We start from the raw sequence: 14,570 nt of genomic DNA, 5'->3' as shown, positions 1-14,570 counted from the left end.
GATCCTCTCTCTTACCCTTCGAACCTCTCTCCCCCCTGAGCTCTCCTCTCGCTCCGAACTCATCTCTCTCCTATCGCCTGTCTCTCGCCGATGTCCTCTCTCGCCGATCTCCTGTCTCTCTCCAATCTAGCTCTCCAATGTCATCTCTCTCTCCGATCTGCTCTCTCTCCTCCTCTGATCTCCTCTCTATCCAATATCATCTCGCTCTCACCAATCACCTCTTTCTCTCTCTCCAATTACCTCACCCTCTCCAATATTCTGCCTCTCCAATCTCCTCTCTCTGCAATCTCCTCACTCTTCCCATCCGATCTCTTCTCTCCCCTCCTTTCTCTCTGTTCTCCTTTCTTTCTCACACTGATCTCCTCTCTCCCATCTCATCCCCCCTCTCTCTGTGCCCTCCTCTCTATCCCCTACGATCAACTCGGTCTCTCCATTTTCCTCTCCTACCCTTTCATCTTTTCTCTCTCTCTCTGCAATTGCTTCTCTGTCTCTCGGATCTCCTCGCACCCATCCCCACTCTGAAACCAATTCCGACTGCCATTCTCTCCTGCCTTCGATCCTGTCTCACCCCTTTCGATCCTTGACCTTCCCCTTTCCCCCATCCCCAGCGACCAACAGTTCCCCTGACCTTCTCTGCACGGAGCCGAGGCAAGCATGGTCCATGTGCAGGCCATACCTGGCTACTGCACATGCGCTGCTTCGGTATAAAGTGCATTGTGCAGGAGGCCACAAAGGTGCTCATGCAAAAAATCACAGCGATTACATAAAGCGCTGTAGTATAAGTGTAAAGTAGTCTGACTGCAATTGTATAGGGCCTGGTGAGAACACACCTGATTATTGTGTACAGTTTTGGGCTCCTTACCTAAGGAAGGATTACTTGCCTTTGCGGCGGTGCAACTCTGATGATGTGGAATCAGTATGGGCAGAGCTGAGAAATACCAAGGGGCAGAAAAAGTTAGTGGGATTTTTGTGCAGACCCCCAAAGAGTAATGCAGAATTTGGGGATTGCATTAAATGGGAAATTAGAGACGCATGCAATAAGGGCACAGCAGTCTTCATGGGTGACTATAATCTGCATACATATTGGGCTAACCAAATTAGTAACAATACTGTGGAGGATGAATTCCTAGTGTGTATATGGGATGATTTCCTGGGCAAATATGTCATGGAACCAACCAGAGATCAGGCCATTTTAGACTGGGTATTATGTAATGAGAAAGGATAAATTAACAATCTTGTGCAAGGCCCCTTGGGGAGGAGCGATCATCATATGATAGAATTCATCATTAAAATGCAGAATTATGTAGTTGACTGAGAGACTAGGGTCCTGAATTCAAATAAGGGAAACTACGATGGTTTGAGGCACGAGTTGGCTAGGATGGTTTGGGGAACTTTACTTAAAGGGTTGACGGTGGAAAGGCAATGGCAAGCATTTAAAGATCGCATGGGTGAAATACAGAATTTGTTCATTACTGTTTGGCATCAAAACAAACAAAAAAGCTGACTCAACCGTGGCTAACAAGGGAAATTAGGGATAGCATAAGATCCAAGGCGAGGACATCAAATTTGGCAAGAAAAAGCAGCCAACCTGAGGATTGGGAGCAGTTTAGGATTCAGCAAAGCAGGACAAAGTGATTTATTAAAAGGGGGAAATACATTATGAGAGCAAGCTTGCAGAGAACATAAAAACTGACGGTAATAGCTTCTATAGATATGTGAAGAGAAAAAGATTGGTGAAGTCAAGCTTAGGTCCCTTGCAGTCAGAATCAGGGGATTGTATAATAGGGAACACGGAAATGGCAGGCTCATTAAATACATACTTTTGTTCTGTCTGCTCAAAGGAGGACACAAATAACCTCCCAGATGTGATGTATGTGCCTTTAAGTGCCCCAGGAGTGCTGTAATGCTGGTAATTGCCACTTGGGCTATATAAGCCTGCATATTGTGTATATCCTTTAGAACCCCCCCCCCAGATTTTGCTTAGTAAATACCTATGAACCAACTCCTGTCTTCAGTGTCTTTATCAACACACGGACACTACAGTGGCGACGAAGTGGAAATGGACTTACCTGCAATTCGGCAGCACCTCAAGTACATCGATTCCTCGGGCGTCCAGAAGACTCAAGGAAGTGAGAGAAGCTGTGGTTTCACCAGCTGGCCAAGCTGGTGGCAGGTACTGCGCTAATCCTTCCTGGGCATTAGGCTGGGGCTCCAGCGGCTTGCTCTACAGCTGAGACAAACAGCGAAATTGGAGGCAAGCAATAACGGACTGGGAGGGAGCAATCAGGAGACGGCCGGCGTGGCAAGAAGGTCAGCGTTCAGACCTCTGGCGGGAACGAGTCTCCAACAGTAAATAAAAAAAAAGAGAACGGAAACCGCAGTAAACAGCGTTGTAATCGTCAGCAGTGGCGGGAAAGCGCGGGAAGCGCCATGTCTTTGATACAGAAAAGAAAAAAAAGCATGGGAAGTGCCATATCTTTTCTGAAATGCCTATGTCTGGCAATATTGATGCTTTTGATAGCGAAATAGATGATTGGACCACATACATGGAAAGAGTGGAGGCATATTGCACTGCAAAGGGAATAGGAGATAAAAAAAAGCTTCAGTACTTCTGAACTTAATGGGCGCAAAGACATACGGGCTGCTACAAAATTAATCACTCCATCCAAACCAAAGGACAAGAATGTTAAAGAAATTGTTGATACCCTGCAGGAGCACTTAAACCCAACACCGCTGCTGATAGCGGAACGATTCAAGTTCTTCAAGAGAAATCAACACAAGAATGAAAGTAACGCTGATTACCTAACCGAATTAAGAAAGCTATCAAAGTACTGCCAATTCGGGGCAGGACTATCAGATTATCTTCGAGACAAATTCGTTTGCGGTCACTTAAGTGAAGGAACACAAAAAAGACTGCTTTCTGAAAAAGATTTAACATTGGACAAAGCTATCAGTATGGCTGTACCATACGAAGCAGCAGCAAAATGAGCTGCAGAGATATTACAAAAGACACAGGACTTCGCCACCCATGAAATGACACAGGGTTTCGAAAGATGTTATCGCTGCGGCAGATCCACCCATAACCAGAGGGACTGCTGGTTCAAGGAAAAAGCATGCAGGCAATGCGGAAAGATTGGACACATTGCACGGGTATGCCGATCTGGACAAAATAAATCCACTGACAGAAAAAAAAAAATCAATAAAGAAAAGTACAGGAAGGTACAAATGATGACGGACAGTAGCTCCGAAGACCAGAAGAGCGATAGCGACTTCAAAAACAAGAGATTAAGCTGTCTCAAATTACATAATCTACTTGCCAAAGATGATTACCAAACCATTTGGGTTACCCTAACAATAGCAGGGTCCCCAGTTAAAATGGAGCTAGATACAGGATCAGCTCTAACCGTAATAAATCGACGGGATTACGAGAGGCTATTTTCGCATATACCTCTAAAAGACACATCCATTATCTTAAAAACATATACGGGGCAGAATGTACACCCCAATGGAAAAATAAGTGTGCCTCTTGTATACAACGGCAAAGAAATACAAAAGTTGTATTTATACATTCTACAAGGTGGTGGTCCACCGTTGTTGGGACGTGAATGGATCAGGAAGATACGTTTAGACTGGCACTCCATTCAGGCTGACGGTGACCAGTAAGGAAAAAAACAATGATGACATCATACCTGAACGATTAAAAGACATCTTGGCCAACGCCAAAGAAGTGTTTCAAGAGAAACTAGGAACCTTGAAAGGCATCACCGCCTCAATAAAAGTGGAAGATATAGCAATTCCCAAATGTTTTAAGGCAAGACCGGTGCCATACGCAATACGTCCAGCAGTCGAGGCAGAGCTGGAGAATTTGGAAAAAGCAGGCGTATTACCCAAAACAGATTGGAGCGAATGGGCATCACCCATCGTTCCAGTCATGAAAAAAGCATTGAACAAAGATAAATCTGAAGAACAGAGAAAAATTCGCATCTGTGGTGACTTCAAGGTGACTGTAAACCCGGTCCTTCACACAGTACAGTATCCTCTTCCGAGGATAGAAGATATTTTCGCCTCACTATCCGGAGGGAAACGTTTCACCAAAATTGACTTGGCACAGGCATATCTACAGATGGAGGTTGAGGAGGCCTCTAAAAAGTATCTCACGATAAACACACACAAAGGCCTGTACCAGTACAATCGACTGGTTTTTGGAGTAGCATCAGCTCCAGCTATCTGGCAAAGAGCTATGGAGCAAGTACTGCAAGGGATTCCATGGACTCAATGCTAACTAGACGACATCCTTGTAACAGGAGAAAACGACAACGAGCACCTTGCCAATTTGGAGCAGGTGCTCACTTGGCTGAAAGAACAGGACCTACGAGCGAATCGACCCAAGTGCGATTTTTTCCAAAATCAGATATCATATTGTGGCCACATAGTTAATAATGAAGGGTTGCATAAGTCACCTGAAAAAATTGAAGCGGTTATAAAAGCCCCAGCACCTGAAAGTGTTTCACAATTAAGGTCGTTCCTGGGATTAATAAATTACTATCATAAATTTTTACCGAACTTATCAACTCTTCTACACCCTCTTAATGAACTTCTACAAACAGGAGTGATTTGGAAATGGAACGAAGACTGTAAGCGTGCCTTCCATAAATGCAAAGACTTAATCTCTTTCCGAAGAAGTTTTGGCTCATTACAACCCATCACTGCCAATCAATCTGGCGTGCGATGCATCCCCTTACAGCATAGGAGCAGTATTATCCCATAAATTCCCTGATGGCTCAGAACGGCCGATAGCTTTTGCGTCACGCTCATTAAACTCAGCTGAGCATAACTATGCCCAAATCGACAGGGAAGCACTCAGCCTGGTATGCGGAGTGAAGAAATTCAACCATTACCTACACGGACAAAAATTTACCTTGTTGACTGACCATCAACCCCTCATCTCCATATTCAACCCTTAAAAAGGTGTTCCGATTATGACAGCGCAAAGACTACAGAGTTGGTTCCTTTTTCGAGGGGCACACCAATACAACATAGAATACAAAGGGTCGAAACAGCATGGGAATGCTGGCGGTTTATCGTGCCTACCGTTGCCAACGGTAGAAGAGGCACCTACATTAGACCCAGTAGAGATGTTCCACTCTACCATAGTGGAATGTCTACCAGTGATAAATTCTGCCATTGAAGCGGAGACGAGAAATGACCCGACTCTCTCACGGGTCTACGATTTAACAGTGAAGGGATGGCCAGCACATGGCGAACTATTGTTGCCAGCATTCTCGCAAAGAAGAGAAGAGCTGTCAGTGTGACGACGAACCTTGATGTATGGATCCAGAGTGGTGATTCCACCCAAACTCCAGGATAAACTGCTAAAGGAGCTTCACGAGGGGCATCTGGGTGGTGTGAAAAAGAAGAACCTAGCTAGGGCCTTTGTGTGGTGGCCAGGTATCGATGGAGACATCGAAGAAATAACCAAGAGCTGCCTAGGATGCCAGAAAGTCCAAAACGCTCCACCACAAGCCCCTCTACATCCATGGGAGTCGCCCTCATCTCCCTGGCAAAGGGTGCACATCGACTTTGCTGGTCCATTTATGGACTCAATGTTCTTTATCGCGGTTGATGCACACTCCAAGTGGCTGGAGGTAATAAAGATGTCCTCCACCACCACGGAAAAAAACATCACAGTATTAAGGACCATATTTGCCAGGAATGGGCTGCCGGAACAGATATGTTCTGATAATGGACCGCAATTTGTGTCCGAAGAATTCAGAAAGTTCTTAAAAAACAATGGGGTTAAGCACTACACGTCTGCCCCATACCATCCCGCCACCAATGGATTTGGTTGAAAGGTTTGTCCAGACCTTCAAGAAGGCCATAAATGCCATGGGTAATGAAGACATATAACTTCAGCACAAGGTGGATAACTTCTTATTCGCATACAGGAATGCAACACATATGGTTACCAACCAAACTCCCGCCATGATGTTCTTCAATAGAAACCTAAGATGCCGGCTAGATTTGATCAAGCCCAACATCAGAAGGGACGTGGAGAACCGGCAGTTTCAAGGCATGAATGAAAGGCCAACTAGAACCTTCCAGATAGGTCAACAAGTTTTGGCCCGGGACTACCGTACCGAGAAATGGCAGCCTGGAACTATCTGCACACGACTAGGACCACTGATGTATACCGTGGACATCGGAGAAAGCATAATAAGGCGCCATGCTGACCAAATCATAAAGTCATCTGAAAAGGGACAACCTAAACAACAACTCTATACATCTAATGATGAAGTGGAGATACCCATATCTACCTCCGATCCGGTGATACTGGAACCCGATGAACCCGACACTGGCATTCAAGCCGAATCAGCCTTGCCAGAAGAACCTACTACACCACCAGAAACTACTACACCCCCGAGGCGTTATCCGGACCAAGTCAGGAAGCCTCCTGAGAGACTAACTTATAATTAATTAACTACAGCAATGTATATTATTTGGCTTATAACATGTAATTAATAATTACTTAAAATATGATGTACTGGTTAGCTAATTGGGGAGGAATTGTGGTGTATGTGCCTTTAAGAGCCCCAGGTGTGCTGTAATGCTGGTACTTGCCACTCGGGCTATATAAGCCTGTATATTGTTTATATCCGTTAGAACCCCCCCCAGACTTTGCTTAGTAAATACCTATGAACCAACTCCTGTCTTCAGTGTCTTTATCAACACATGGACACTACACCAGAGATGTCGGGGAACATAGGGTCTAATGAGAGAAGGAATAGAATGGAATCAGTATTTGTAAGGAAATGGTGTTAGGGAAGTTGACGGGATTGAAAGCCGATAAATACCCAAGGCCTGATAATGTACCTCCTATGGTACTTAAGGAAGTGGCCCTAGAAATATTAGATGCATTGCTGGTCATCAACCAAAATACTACAGACTCTGGATCACTTCCCATGGCTTGGAGGATAGCTAATGTAACCCCACTATTTAAAATAGGTGGTAGAGAGAAGACGGGGAATTATAGAACGTTAAGTCTGACATCAGTAGTAGGGTAAATGCTAGAGTCCATTATAAATGATGTAATAGTAGAGCACTTGGAAATCAGTGACAGGATCGGAAAAAGTCAACATGGATTTACAAAAGGTAAATCATGGTTGACTAATCTACTGGAATTTTTTGAGGATTTAACTGGTAGAGTAGACAAGGGAGAACCAGTGGATGTGGTGTATTTGGATTTTCAGAAGGCTTTCGATAAGGTTCCGCATAAGTAATTAGCATGCAAATTTAAAGCATACGGGATGGGGTGTTATTTACTGTCTTGGATAGAGAACTGGTTGGGAAAACAGAAAGTCACTTCCTGTGTCCCTGACGACCATGTGTGCAGGAAGTGTATCCAGCTGCAGCTACTGGCAGACCGCATTGCGGCGCTGAAGCTGTGAATGGATACATAATGGAGCATTCCCGATGACGAGGACGTCGTGGATAGCACGTGTAATGAGTTGTTCACACCGCAGGTAATGGCAGCACAGGCCGGGAGGGAATGGGTGGCCACCAGGCAGAGTAGTAGGTGCAGGCAGGTAGTGCAGGTAGTCCCTGAGGCCATACACCTCTCAGCAGGTATACTACTTTAGATATTGTTGGGGAGGATGGCTTATCAGAGGAACCATGGTGTGGAGATGCCGGAGTTGGACTGGGGTGGACAAATGTAAGAAGTCACACAACACCAGGCTATAGTCCAACAGCTTTATTTGAAGTCACAAGCGTTCGGAGCGCTGCACCTTCGTCAGGTGAAGTGGAGAGATGCATAAAGACACAGCTTATATAGTCAGAGAATAATGTCAGATATTTACAGGTAAACTTTCTAACTGCCATTTATCACGCCTCGGCAGAGAGATAATCACAGCAATCAAAGGTGTGAATGGTGTCCGAACAGGTCAGTGAGGAAAACATTATATCAAAGAACAATGAGGTGGGGTCACAAGTGGTCAAATGTTGAAGATGCTGGGGTCTGTGTGAGGAACAAAAATACAGAAAAAAACATTTTTTTTGCTGGAAATCACAGCAGGTCCGGCTGCATCTGTATAGAGAGAACAAGCCAACAACGACTCGAGTCTGGATGGCCCTACGTCAGGTGGAGTTACATGTAGCGTGACATGAACCCAAGATCCCGGTTCAGGCCGTCCTCATGGGTGCGGAACTTGGCTATCATTTTCTGCTCCACGATTTTGCGTTGTCGTGTGTCTCGAAGACCGCCTTGGAGAATGCTTACTCGAAGATCGGAGGCTGAATGTCCTTGACTGCTGAAGTGTTCCCCGACTGGGAGGGAACACTCCTGCCTGGCGATTGTTGCATGGTGTCCGTTCATCCATTGTCGCAGTGTTTGCATGGTCTCGCCGATGTACCATGCTCCGGGGCATCCTTTCCTGCAACATATGAAGTAGACAACGTTGGCCGAGTCACATGAGTATGTACCATGTACCTGGTGGGTGCCGTCCTCACGTGTGATGGTGGTATTTGTGTTGATGATGTGGCATATCTTGCAGAGGTTGCTGTGGCAGGGTTGTGTGGTGTCGTAGTCGCTGTTCTCCTGAAAGCTTGTTAATTTGCTGCGAACGATGGTCTGTTTGAGGTTAGGTGGCTGTTTGAAGGCGAGCAGTGGAGGGTTGGGAATGGCCTTAGTGAGGTGTTCGTCATCATTGATGACATGTTGAAGGCTGCAAAGAACATGGCGTAGTTTCTCTGCCTCGGGGGAAGTACTGGGCGACGAAGGGCACTCTGTTGGTCATGTCCCATGTTTGTCTTCTGAGGAGGTCTATGCGATTTTTCTCTGTGGCCCATCGGAACTGTCGATCGATGAGTCGAGCGTCATATCCCGTTCTTACATAGAAACATAGAGATAGGAACAGGAGTAGGCCATTCGGCCCTTCGAGCCTGCTCCGCCATTCAATGAGATCATGGCTGATCTTCGTCTGAGATCTTAGCTGATCTTACCAGTTCAGTACCCCGTCCCCGCCTTTTCTCCGTAACCCTTAATCCCCTTAGCCTTCAGAAATATATCCAATTCTCTCTTGAAAATATTTATTGAATTAGCCTTCACAGCCCTCTGTGGCAGGGAATTCCACAGGCTCACCACTCTTTGAGTGAAGAAATTCTTCCTCATCTCTGTTTTAAATGATTTGCCCGCTATTTTTAGACTGTGGCCCCTGGTTCTGTGCTCCCCTGCCATTGGAAACATTCTCTCTGAATTCAGCCTGTCCAGGCCTGCCATAATTTTATATGTTTCGATGAGATCCCCTCTCAATCTTCTAAACTCCAGTGAGTACAAGCCCAAACTATTCAATCTCTCCTCGTAGGTCATTCCCGCCATTCCAGGTATCAGCCTGGTGAATCGCCGCTGCACTCTTTCCATGGCAAGAACATACTTCCGCAGATGGGGCGACCAAAACTGTACACAATACTCCAGATGCGGTCTCACCAGCACCTTGTACAGCTGTAGTAAGGTATCCCTATTCCTATACTCGAACCCCCTTGATATGAAGGCCAACATACCATTTGCCTTCTTAATCGCCTGTTGCACCTGCATGCTCTCCTTCAGTGACTGGTGCACAAGAACACCCAAGTCCCTCTGCACTTCCCCATCTCCCAATCTATTGCCATTTAGATAATAATCTACCCTCCTGTTTTTACCCCCAAAGTGGATAACCTCGCATTTATCCACATTATAGTGCATCTGCCACGTATCCGCCCATTCCCCCAACCTGTCCAAATCGCACTGTAGCCTCCTGACATCCTCATCAGAGCCCACCCCTCCTCCTAGTTTAGTGTCGTCAGCGAATTTGGAAATATTGCATCCAATTCCCTGATCCAGATCATTTATATATATTGTGAACAGCTGGGGTCCCAGGACAGATCCTTGCGGCACCCCGCTGGTCACTGCCTGCCACTCCGAAAACGAGCCGTTTATTCCAACTCTCTGTTTTCTATCCGCCAGCCAGTTCTCTATCCACGTTAATACTTTGCCCCCAATCCCATGAGCCTTAATTTTGCATGATAATCTTTTGTGTGGAACCTTATCGAAGGCTTTCTGGAAGTCAAGGTACACCACATCCACTGGCTCTCCCCCATCTATTTTACCAGTTACTTCCTCAAAAAATTCCAGCAGAATAGTCAAACACGATTTACCCTTTGTAAATCCATGTTGACTCTGTCCGATCCTTTCCCCATTTGTCAAGTGCTCCGCTATTTTATCCTTAATAATGGACTCTAGCATTTTGCCCACAACCGATGTAAGGCTTACTGGTCTATAATTCCCTGCTTTCTCTCTACCCCCCTTTTTAAATATTGGGGTAACATTAGCTACCCTCCAATCCACGGGTACTGTTCCTGAGTCAATGGAGTTCCGGAAGATGATCCTTAGAGCATCTGCTATCTCCAGGGCCACCTCCTTAAGTACCCTAGGATGTAGTTTATCAGGCCCCGGGGATTTGTCGGCCTTCAGTCCCCTCAACTTACCCAACACCATATCCCTAGAGATACTAATTTCTGTCAGCTCCTCCCTCTCATTAGTCCCTATGTTTGCCGATATTCCTGGGAGGTTATTTGTGTCCTCCTTTGTGAATACAGAACCAAAGTATGAGTTTAATTGGTCTGCCATTTCCTTATTCTCCATTATATATTCTCCCGAATCGGACTGCAAGGGACCGACTTGGGATTTTACCAGTCTTTTCCTCCTGATATACCGGTAAAAGCTTTTGCAGTCTGTCTTTATGTTTGCTGCAAGTTTACTTTCGTATTCTATTTTCCCCTTCCTGATTAATCCCTTTGTCCTCTTTTGCTGTATCCTGTACTGCCCCCAATCTTCCGGTCTGGTGCTTTTTTTTGCCAGTTGATATGCCCTTTTTTTTGATTTTATGCTGTCCCTAATTTCCCTCGTTATCCACGGTTGAGCCACCTTTTTAGGTTTATTTTTATGCCAAACCGGTATAAACATGTTCTGGAATTCTTCCATTCTATCTTTGAATGCTTGCCATTGTATATCCACTGTCAATCCCCCCAGAAACACCACCCAATCAATCTTACCCAATTCCCGTCTCATACCCTCGTAATTCCCTTTATTTAAGTTCTGGACCTTAGTCTCTGATTCAATTTCCTCACTCTCCATCTCGACTGAGAGCTCGATCATATTATGATCGCTCTGACCCAAGGGGCCTCGTACAAGAAGATTGTTGATAAGTCCCTTCTCATTGCACAATACCCAGTCTAAAATGGCCTGATCTCGAGTCGGCTCCTCGACATATTGGTCTAGATAACCGTCCCGAAAACATTCCAGGAATTCCTCCTCCTCAGAATTTTTACTAATTTGGGTAGTCCAATCAATATGTAAATTAAAGTCACCCATGATGACAGCTGTGCTCTTATCGCACGCTTCTCTAATTTCCCTTTTTATGCCTTCCCTCACCTCCATATTACTATTTGGAGGCCTATATATCACACCCACTAACGTTTTCCTCCCCTTGCTATTTCTCATTTCTACCCATACAGATTCCGTTTCATCCGAGTTAATATCCTTCCTTTCCATTGCATTAATCCCCTCCTTTACCAGCAATGCTACCCCACCTCCCCTACCTTTTTGCCGATCCTTCCTAAATATTGTATATCCCTGGATGTTAAGTTCCCAGCCTTGCCCACCCTGCAGCCACGTTTCTGTAATCCCAATCAAATCATACTTGTTTACCTCTATTTCCACAACTAATTCATCCACCTTGTTCCTAATGCTTCTAGCATTAAGATACAAAGCCTTCAGGCTTGCTTTTTTCACACTCTCATTATGAATTAGTTTGGCCCTTTGTGTTTCTCTCCTTTGCTTATTGCTTCTCACCTTTCTACCATTTATTTCTGACTTCATATGACTTCCCTCTTTTCCACTATCTAGGTTCCCATCCCCCTGCCAAATTAGTTTAAATCCTCCCGAACCGCCCTAGAAAATATTACCCCGAGGACATCGGCTCCCTCACAGTTCAGGTGTAGACCGTCCCCTTGGTACAGGTCACTCCTCCCCAAGAACTGGTTCCAATGCCTCAAGAATTTAAATCCCTCTCCCTTGCACCACTGCTCAAGCCACGTATTTAGCTTATCTATCTTACTCTCTCTAAACTTATTAGCTCGTGGCACTGGTAGCAATCCAGAGATTACTACCTTTGAGGTCCTACTTTTCAATTTAGCTCCTAACTCCCTAAATTCAGCTTGTAGGACCTCCTCCCTCTTTTTACCTACATCGTTGGTACCTACATGTACCACGACAACTGGCTGATCCCCCTCCCCCTTCAGAATGCTCTGCACCCGCTCCGAGACATCCTTGACCCTTGCACCAGGGAGGCAACATACCATCTTGGAGTCTCAGTCTCGGCCACAGAAACTCCTATCTATCCCCCTTACAATTGAATCCCCTATCACTATAGCCCTATCCCTCTTTTTCCCGCCCTTCTGTGCAGCAGAGCCAGTCATGGTGCCCTGAACCTGGCTGCTGGTGCCTTCCCCTGATAAGTCATCTCCCCCAACAGTACCCAAAACGGTAAACCTGTTTTGGAGGGAGATGACCGCAGGTGACTCCTGCACTACCTTCCTGCCTTTACCCTGCCTTTTGGTCACCCATTTACTGTCTGAGCTAGCCTTTACCTGCGGTGTGACCAACTCACTGAATGTGCTATCCACAACATCCTCAGCATCGCGTATGCTCCAGAGTGAGTCCATTCGCAGCTCCAGCGCCGCCATGCGGCCTGCTAGGAGCTGCAGCTGGACACACTTCCTGCACACATAGTTGTCAGGGACAGTGTCCCTGATTTCCCACATGTCACAGGAGAAGCATGACACGGGTCCGAGCTGCCCTTCCATGACTTAACCCTTACAATACCCTTTTATTTACTACAATTTAGCTTAATTATTGAATTCTACTTAGAATAAGTTTGTGAAAGTACTCACCAACCAGTCACCTACCTGTTTTCTGGGAATGCGTGACCGCGTCTGTAGGTGGCGGTCACGCATTCCCTTCCAGCCTGTGCAGCCATTACCTGCGGTGTGAACAACTCATCACACGTGCTATCCACGACGTCCTCAGAGTACCCTTCGTCGTCCAGTACTTCCCCGGAGCAGAGAAGCTATGCCATGTTCTTCGCAGCCTTCAACATATCATCGATGACGACGAACACTTCGCTAAGGCCATCCCCAAGCCTCCACTACTCACCTTCAAACAGCCACCTATCCTCAAACAGACCATCGTTCGCAGCAAATTACCCAGCTTTCAGGAGAACAGTGACCACGACACCACACCACCCTGCCACAGCAACCTCTGCAAGACATGCCAGATCATCAACACAAATACCATCATCACACATGAGGACACCACCCACCAGGGACGTGGTACACACTCATGTACCTCGGCCAATGTTGTCTACCTCATACGTTGCAGGAAAGGATGCCCTGGAGCATGGTACATCGGCGAGACCATGCAGACACTGTGACAATGGATGAACGGACACCGCACAGCAATCGCCAGGCAGGAGTGTTCCCTCCCAGTCGGGCAACACTTCAGCAGTCAAGGACATTCAGCCTCCGATCTTCGGGTAAGCATTCTCCAAGGCGGCCTTTGAGACACACGACAACGCAAAATCGTCGATCAGAAACTGATAGCTGAGTTCCGCACCCATGAGGACGGCCTGACCCGGGATCTTGGGTTCATGTCACGCTACATGTAACTCCACCTGACGTAGTGTCATCCAGACTCGAGTCGTTGTTGGCTGGTTCTCTCTACACAGATGCGGCTGGACCTGCTGTGATTTCCAGCATAAAAAATGTTTTTTGTCTGTTTTTTTGTTCTTCACACAGACCCCAGCATCTGCATCATTTGACCTCTTGTGACCCCACCTCATTGTTCTTTGATATAATGTTTTCCTGACTGACCTGTTTGAACACCATTCACACCTTTGCTTGCTGTGATTATCTCTCTGCCGAGGTGTGATAAATGGCGGTTAGAAAGATTACCTGTAAACATCTGACATTATTCTCTGACTATATAAGCTGTGTCTTTATGCATCTCTCCACTTCGCCTGACGAAGGAGCAGCGCTCCGAAAGCTTGTGACTACAAATAAAGCTGTTGGACAAAACCTGATGTTGTGTGACATCTTACATTTATCGGAGGAAGGCCGCATCAGCCAACCTCCTGGCACCATGGGTGGTTCTGCTGCACATGACGGCAGGAAACAGAGGGCTAGAGCTATAGCAATAGGGGATTCTATTGTAAGGGGAATAGCTAGGCGTTTCTGCCACCACAAAGGTGACTCCACGATGGTATGTTGCCTCCCTGGTGCAATGGTCAAGAATGTCTCAGAGCGGCTGCAGAACATTTTGGAAGGGGAGGGTGGACAGCCAGTTGTCATGGTGCCTGAATGAGGTCCTAAAAGCTGAATATAGGGATTTAGGAGGTAAATTAACATATAGGACCACAAAGGTAGTAATCTCAGGATTGCTACCAGTGCCACTTGCTAGTCACAGTAGAAATAGAAGGATA

The sequence above is a fragment of the Somniosus microcephalus genome, unplaced genomic scaffold (assembly GCF_052327205.1).
Source record: "Somniosus microcephalus isolate GS21.2 unplaced genomic scaffold, FLI_Smic_1.0 unresolved_chr8, whole genome shotgun sequence".
NCBI lineage: Eukaryota > Metazoa > Chordata > Chondrichthyes > Squaliformes > Somniosidae > Somniosus > Somniosus microcephalus.
The sequence above is the reverse complement of the archived record's forward strand: the minus strand, read 5'-3'. Positions refer to the sequence as shown.